Genomic DNA, 9,368 nt, shown 5'->3' on the forward strand with positions numbered 1-9,368 from the left:
GGACTCAGTATAGTATTGAAAAATGTTAGATGTCAATAACATTACCTTGTTATTGTTGCTTGCAGCAGCTGTTTAAAAGTTTAAAAGTAACATGGTCTTGCTTTAAGTCCAAAGCTGGAGTTCACTAGGCTCTCTCCAAAATGAAACAAATGCCTACCAATATGCCTTAAGCTTGCTTCTTAACATGTACTGTGACTTGTTTGTTTGGAAAGGTAATATCTTCCAAAGCAATTGTTGAAATTATTGACATTCTTTTTAAATCACAACAACAATTAATAATTAAAAAAAAAAAAAACAGCATCTGTGGCTGCAGCACACTACTAAAAAGGCTATGGCCTTCCTAGTTATTGGACATAAAATGTGTTCTGAGGAGTATCTTTGGAGGAAGGTTTAAGGAGAAGTTGTGAAATGTTTGAGTAACCTTTAAAATTCCAAAGAAAGAACACTTAATTAAAACAAAAAATAATCTAACAAGTCCTTTGATAATCTGTTCTTTTAATTACTACTGCAGTTATTTAAAAGATACTTGCAACTGAAACAGATGAGGTACAATAGTACACGCTTTAATTATACATGTGTAGCTACATAGTAGTTATTGTTAAAACAATACTTGAGTTATAACTACCGGTACCTCCCACTACTGTGGTGGTGAGAGACATATAACAATTTAAATCCGCCTCAACACTTGTGTCTGTAATGTCAGATATGGTGTAAAGTTTATGGTGTAAAGCGGCTGCAGCACAGTACTCTTTCGGGTTGGCCCTAGCGACAGATACAAATATTAATGTTGTTGGCTTCCTGTGTGGTTAACTAGGATACACACCAGAAACAGCCCCTTACTTCTTCAAGTTACACGGTTGCGAAAACACAGCATGTCATATCTGCACAGCCATCGAGCAATAACAGGAAACAACACACGGCCGGCCAGCACTGGCTGTTTTACTTTAGTTTGATTTTCATGGAATCTTTGATTTCATAAACTGACTCAATTTAAAGCTGCATCAACTGATATTTTCAATAGAAACAAAACACACGACGTTGCAGTTCCTTCAGCTCTACTGTCCCTTTTAGCATCTTTCAGCTCATTGTTTTGGCTTCACGGCTACTTTAACTTTACAGTTTTGATTCAGTCTCTCATCTGCATGTTCCTCTTTTGAGTTGTGAAACATTATGAGACAATATTTGGCGCAGTCTTAGCGACATGGCCAGAGACAGGACTCCAAATGAACTCATTAGCCATAGCAACTTTATGAGGCAGAAATATGTCTCTATTTGTTATGGAGTTCTGTCCCCAAGAGGCATACAGACTGATTTACGTTGTTTGATGAAGCTAGTTTACTGTTGTTTGAGACGATGTATAAAAGCATTTCTTTGGAAACTTCAGTAAATAGCCTTGAGTGTAACAGTTGCTACATGGAGACAACAGTCATTTTGTTAAATTGAAAAGGAAGCAATGTCACCAAATTGGCTGAATTTGTGTGCATGTGTGTGTTAATGAAGTTAGGTTTAATTCAGATGAAGGTGAGCATAGAAAATGTGTATGATGAGATCAACTAAATGAATGACTTTTTGCAGACAACATTGTAGGTGTTTGAACATTTGAATCATATCACATGCCAGTGACATCAGCGAGAAAATGACTTCATGCTGCCTGCTTGTCTGTTTTTAGCAACATTAGTGCGTTTCATGCTGATGAAGTTAATGGTAAAGGGAAGTGCACAGCATTAGTGGAGCTTTCTGTTCCTCATAAGTCTTCCATCAATTAAGTAACAACAGAATACCCAAAAGTCTTATGAGGAACTGGACCAACAAAAGAAATGCATTTAAATGTCACGAGATGTGAAATATAACACCACTCAGCACAGAAACACTAAAACTAATAACTGTAAATACTGAACGGTAAAAAACATAGCAGTAGCATCTTATATGCAAGATGTGAACAAGTCATGTAGCCGCATCTTCTTTCCTTTGAAGGAAGTCCACAAACACCAACAATGGGTTAGTCTGTATTTCAGTAGTTTATGACTTCTGTATCTTGTTTGTGGCTCTCAGCTCCAAACTACTGTAAAGGTGTTTGGTTAATTGGTTTGCTCGGGACTGAATCTTGTCAAATGTGTTCTAATGAGCATGATGATTTCCAGAGAAGTGACAGAGACTTGTAGAAACTAACTAAGTCCACTTCCTGCAGACCCCTGGTGTGATTCATCTTATGAAAACCAGGCGTACATCCAAGCCTTCCGACTCTACCGACAGGACAAAGGATGCTATGAATCCTGGGAATTGCTGCTGGGCACTGAGGAAAAAGTCAGCACGCACACACACACACACACACACACACACACACACACACACACACACACACACACACACACACACACACACACACTTACACAACTTTCTGCCTGTGGTCCTTTGTGTCCACTTGCCTAATAAATTGTGTGTTTGCACGTGAAGGCGCTCGCCTCCCAGGTGATGGAGGAAGTGTTGCCATGGCTACAGAGTCAGCTTCAGTCAAAAGTAAAGGGCAAGAAGACTGAGAGGATCCGGCAGTGGTTGGCGGTGAGTTCAACTAATACACCTACAATGTAGCTGCAGTGACAGGAACACAACGCTGAAATCATCTGCATCAGTCTCTATCTTTCCTGTTGCTGCATATCTCATGCTAGACTTGCTAAGTTATTTCTAATGGTCCCTGAATGCAGCATGCAGTATAAAGCTTCATACTGTGTAAATGTTTAAAGGATCATTTCACTCCAATGAAATGAAGCATTTTCTCTCCTCAACTGAGTGCAGAATATGTCGTATTCACCCAGATTTCAAGAACTACAGAGTTTCTATGGAAGAAAGTAGTTCACAACCAAACATGTTTACAATAGTTTTCATTGAACTGTAGAGCAAATTTAAACTGAATAGCCAGAAAATCAGCAAAAGAAAATGTGAATTTCTGTTTCCATCCACTACTGTCATGTGGATATTTGGACACATTAAGATAAACAGTTGCGGGTATTAATTCTCCAGCTGGTGCCATTAAACCACTGCAGAAAAAGAGGATGCAGCAAGATGACACGATTAAAAGAGCACCAGTTGAACCTCAAATGATGGAAAGTGGAAAAATGTAATTTATGAGTAACAGAGACATTCTGAATGAAAAGCTTCTGTGTCAACTAAATATCAACTTAATAATCAAGTAAAACCAGATTCTGTGAGATGTCGTGATGTACTCATAACATAACTCCATAAAAATGTGAAATAATTACATCATAATTTGTGAAAAGTCTGAATTCATATTTTGTCTGTCTGCAAGATGACAAGCAAATATCTTGTGCACACGAGATAAAAAGTTTAACATTTTGAGACTCACAAGACTACTAATCATTTTTATAATAACAAAGGATCAGATTACTACTTGTAATGTGGGAGGGCTCACTCAGTGATTAACCAACCAGGCCATTAACATCAAATTCTGCAGCTAACGGGGCTTTTTCTAACATCTTTTGGTTGTTTGTTTTTTTTTTTTTTTACAGCCCACCATTTTTCCATGTCAATACTCTTAATGACCTCATTTCCAGCAGCACACTGCCCACTGTACGCCACCTGTGAGGCGGCAAACAGCAAATGAAGTGGAGCATTTAGCACCTAAAGAGTTATTTTTCTCAGGATGTGGTGGAAACCAAAACAGAGCTAAAAGGGGAATGAATATTGATAAGGTCAATGTAAGCTATTTGCTGACACACCCGCCCCAACCCGCCTTGTCATGCTACCCCCAACTGGCCCAAAAAAAACAATCAGTGTATTGAAGAAGTATGGAGACGTTTTTCTCCTCCAAGTTCTGATTGTAGTGTTGTAATTCTGCTTCATTTGTGAACATTAATCTGAGAACACAATTTCTTCTTCTGCAGCTTTAAACACTGCAAACACAACTGTCTTTTACTTTGTGTTCAATTTACTAAAACTCGGGGTTAATTGTGTATTACTATTATTATTATTATTATTATTATTATTATTATTATTATGTATTTGTGTGTGTATAGACATTGCATGCAACTTACACTTTGGTGCTGGAGCAACTCACTGCAAGTCTGGAGGCTCTGAGGGAGGAGTGTCGCAAGACAGCATCAGCTAATCAAGCACTTATCAGATCTGATCTGGACCAGATAATGTCCTCCCACCACTTCCTGGAGGAGAAAGTCAGAGGTGCATGTTTTTTTTAGTACATCTGAGGGTACAATCTGAGTTTCCTGTCTGATAAGAGTTCTTCACTAACTTAAGTAACTTTTAAATGTTGTTGAATGTGTGTGTGTGTGTTCCAGCATGTATATGTGAAGAGGCGGAGAAAGTGTGCAGTGAGTCTGTAGCACCGTACATGTCGTCCATCCTTGAAGCACTCACAGAAAACATAAGTGCAGGGATTCAGGGGATGAGACACACACTGCAAACACAGATGGACGCAGCCTTCACTAATGGAGGAACGGGAGATACAAAGAAGGTGAAAGACATTTGTGTGAATGACCAATCGTTACAGGGATTTTTAATGCAAATTTCACCTTCATTTTTAATCATTATATTTGGCTTGAGCATGTGTGTGTGGGTTTTGTGTGTGCTCTTCAGGCCTTGTCCACTCTGCGCGCCACCAGTCTGGATCAGTGCTACAGGCAGGTGGAGAACCTGACAGAGAAACTTGCAGGTTTAAAACAGCGGTTTGGATTGAGCAGCGTTCAGAGACTGGTTCACTCAGCACATCTGGAGATGGAGACGGTACGGAGCGGTGTTGGAGGTTCAGTCATGGCCTCCAGCTGAGTTTGGCAGAATACAACATTCAGTACAGGAACCTAAAGCAAATTAGAACAAGGTCAGACAGCCGTACAGTCTGTGTAACAGTGAAATATTGTGTTTGTCATTGATATGTTCCAGCTGTCAGAGAGTGCTGTCTACACCTTAGAACTGTTCCTCCAATCATCAAACAGACTACAGCCTTCTCAGATTCCTGTCAAGATGGACAGAGCTAAAGAAAGAGTCCTGAAGGTAAACACATGACAACATCAACCAAAACAAACAAACAAACATAAAGTGAAATTTGTGGCAAGAAATGCTTTCAATATGATTTCAATATTTCATACACTAAGTATGTGACTAAAACTAAACTAAACTAAACTAAAATGAATAGATGTGAAATGTAAATGAAAAGATTTGAATATTTTGTATAAGCAGCTGATGCATATGTAGTTTTCTATAATATCTCTCTGTTAAAAAAAGGTGATGATATTAGTTCTTTGTAAGTGAAATGTGTGTGTGTGTGTGTGTGTGTGTGTGTGTGTGTGTGTGTGTGTGTGTGTGTGTGTGTGTGTGTGTGTGTGCGTGTGCGTGAGCAGCAGCTGGACTATGACAGCAGAGTTGTCCAGAAGAGACTCTATCAGGAGGCTTTACTGGAGATCACTCTGCCTGCTCTCACCAGGAGGACGGACAACAAGTGGAAGGCTGTAGGTCAAACACACATGACAATGTACACATTTACACTCTGTGTCATCGCAGTACGAAATATTCTACAGAGTGTGACTTGTGTTTTCTGTTCAGGAGCTGCAGCAGTTCGAGCAGTACATTTTCTCAGACTACAGCAGTTTCATCCTGGTTCATAACATCTATGACGATGTGCTGAGGAGCATCCTGAGTAAAGAGATAGAGACAGGTAGACACACACACACACACACACACACACACACACACACACAGAGAGAAATAGAAATCAGTCAAATGTAATGATGAGGACATTTTGAGAAAAGGAGGGAGTCATTTGCATCATGATAAGTGCTTCTACACTGCTCTTCTTATAAGGACATGTCAACTGTCCTCACAATTACAGTACGTCCTCATAAAGTCGGTCCATATTACAATGAAATGTCCTCATATACAGGTGAAACAAAAAAACACACACACACGGCTCTCTAAATAGATTGTTTTGTCCAAAAATAAGACAAACGAATGAAATTTAAGTGTGTGTGAGAAAATAATTTTCTAATTAGATGAGCTGATTGTCAACTCAAGTGTTTTGTTTTACAGATGGTCGATCAATCGCTCATGAAATATGAATCAGAATCACAATACAACATAACAAACATCCTTTAAAAAATACAATATTTCATCTTCAAAAGGCTGCATCTCACAATTCACACAACGTCAAATTTAGTATTTCTTGTGATTTAGCGCCCCCTGTTACTTAGCCTTTAACTTTAACAACAAATAAAACTTTCTGTCCCTCAGAGAACATTTTCTCCATAAAATATGATCCAGTTTCACCAAAATCAGTGAAATAGTTAGTCGTGTGTGACTTAGTACTGTAAAGTGTTACATACTTCTCACAGGTGATTGGAGCACAGTTACATCACACACTGTGTACCCGAATATTAGCTTGTATAATATTTAATACAATAATATTTAATAAATACAATTTTAACACTTAATGACATCTCTTACTAATTTCTCTGTATGTTTGGCATCAGTTTGTGAATCTTTTACAGTTCAGGTTGGATGTTTAAACCATGTACAGTTTTTTTCTCCTGTTTTGTTCAGCTCCTGTAGCTGGACTCTTTTAAAAAAAAGTTCACAACTGAACCAAACTGTTTGAGTCAACAAAAAAAGTCTCTATTTTTAATATGAATTGTTAAAATATGTACTTTGCAAACTCCAATGATCTGATTGGTGTTTTAATGCTGTCCCCAAACTCCATGAATGCATTTCTAGCAGAGGAATACAAAACTCTTCATTTTAATTCATATTTATTTATTTATTTATTTATTTATTTATTTATTTATTTATTTATTTATTAAAACAAAAAGACTTAAAAACTCACTACATGTAGCCTTTGTGTCCTTAATGGTAGCCACAGCCCAGTCCTGTCGGTCCATTTATTTGAAATGATACTGTTACATAATAAATGTAAAATTGAACATATCTGTCTGGTCCAAACTTAACTTCTAAATTTGTCTCCTCCCCTCTCCACAGCTCTCCAGGATGCTACCAGTAAGAAGACCAACAATCTCTTACTGGACACTTCTGATCTGGCCATCAGTCAGTACAGTCTGATTGGGCAGACGCCTCCTCGCTCTGCACCAGACAGCCCATCCATTCAAGCCCGGGACTCCTCCTCAGCAGCGCCCAGTGAAGAAGCTGCTCCTGTGGTGGAGGAGACAGTTCAGACCGTCACAGCTGAGGTTTGCCTTCAGGTTGACCCAGAACCTAACGCTGATGCCAAGCCTGACCCCAGCCCCTCTCAGAGCTCAGACCAGATCACAGTGCTTCCGTCTCCTGTGATTGTCGTGATACAACAGTTTGATGAATTATCAACCGAGGAGGCCTCATGCTTCGAGGAAACACAGGAAGAGGTCCAGGTTGGAACAGACGCACCGTCAGCTACAGCTGACTCTTCCAACCCGACCACACCTGATGTGCCTGCTAACCCAGAATCCACTGATCCCATCCCAGACTCAGACCTTTCAATGTCCACATCGTCCTCGCCGCCATCCACAGATGTTCTATCTGAATGTGCTCAAAGTGATCAACCTCCAACACCTGAGGTTTCTGAGACGCCTGACCTCTCAACCTCAGATCCAGTACCAGAAGACAGCCCTGCTCCCTGCACCTCATCATCACACCCACCTTCTACCGACAGTCCAATGAAAATCAGCTTGGGGTCGCTGAGCAAAGCCATTGGTTCCAATTCCACAGTACCTTTTGTAATGCAGACGATGGCACAGCGAAGCATGGACAGAGCTGTATACCTGACGGGAGAAATAAAGGACAACTGGGAGATGCAGAGGGTGAAAGAGGATAAACAGAAAGAGGCAGAAGAGGAGAAGGAGGTACACAAGACAGAGGCAGAGAAAGAAGAGAAAGAAGAGGAGAAAGAGGTAGATGAGAGAGAGACAGAGACAGAAGAAGGGAGAGAAAAGGAGAAAGAGGCACATGCGAGAGAGACAGAGAAAGAAGCGAAACAAGAGGAAAAACAGAAAGAGGCAGGAGAGGAGAAAGAGGTGGACAAGACAGAGGCAGAGAAAGAAGCGAAAGAAGAGGAGAAAGAGGTAGATGAGAGTGAGACAGAGACAGAAGAAGGCAAAGAAGAGGAGAAACAGGGGGAGAGAGTTGAAGGGGAAATGGAAGGTGTAGCACAAACAGAAGGTGAATCTGTCGACAAAGGCTGTCGATCCTCTGAATCTCCAGCAGAGAGCACCACCGTCTCAACCACTGAGCAGAGAGCGCATGAGGAGAAGGTGGATGATGAAGGGAAAGGTAGTGAGGTTGGAACTGAGGAAAGAAAAGAGGATGAGGAGGGAGCAGAGGGGAGAGGAGATCATGCTGAACAAGAAGGAAAGAAAGAAGAAGAGGAGGAGGTTCTCCCAAGCCCTCAGCCAATGGAATCAGGGCCAGAGAATGGTGCTGAGCTACCATTGGACAGTGTGGCTATCATCAGAGCGCTTGTGACTGAGATCAGTGAAGTGGAGACAATAATCAGACCATGTCCCAACATGTTACCATGACAACTGACTGTCAGCGCTACATAGTTCAGAGAACAGAGATGAATGAAGGTTAACTGTTCATAATTACTGCATCAGAATGTTATACTACTACTTTGAAACTTTAGTTTTTACATTTTAAAAGCTACAACGTTTTACTTTGGCTGTTTTTTTTAATTTCTGAAATGGATAAAATGATTAATAAAAGATAAAAAATTATCTTAAAGCTGCATGAATTGATTTTCTGGCCAACACTGACCAACTAGCTCGTTAAAACATTGAAACGATTAATATGGATAATAACGTAACAACGAACAGTTGTCATATTCAATATTAATTTTCCTTTTAGCTCAGTTTTGGTCCATCTGCCTGTTGCCAGCTGCTAAAAGCTGTCTGTCTGCGGGATGTCCAGGTAGTATAGAGTGGGTTTAATCCTGAAAACAGCGGCCTGCTGCTGATTAAAGCATGAAAGCACAGACAGTGAAACCAAAACCATAAAGCTAAAACTCTCAAAAATAATTCTCCCATGATTTAATGTTATTTTACCAATCAGCAGAATAGCATAAACAATACAAGTGTCAATATATTTAAAAATGTTTTTTTAATATACTATTTTATACTAAATCATATAATCTTTAATTATGTCATTTTTGGGGGCGTCTATACTTTTTACTTGTCTGCTGACTGTTCATGTGGCTGATCTTTAGTTTGAATTTTTAATATTTCATTCATTCAATGACTGTGTCCAGCTTGCTTAAAGTTCAATGTTTTCACAGATTAATAACTATTACAACACAGAGATTCTTTATTTTTTTATTTTCTATGAGCAGAATGGTGTGATTTTAAAAACAGTCTTATGTCATA

The sequence above is a fragment of the Larimichthys crocea genome, chromosome X (assembly GCF_000972845.2).
Source record: "Larimichthys crocea isolate SSNF chromosome X, L_crocea_2.0, whole genome shotgun sequence".
In the NCBI taxonomy this organism is placed as follows: domain Eukaryota; kingdom Metazoa; phylum Chordata; class Actinopteri; family Sciaenidae; genus Larimichthys; species Larimichthys crocea.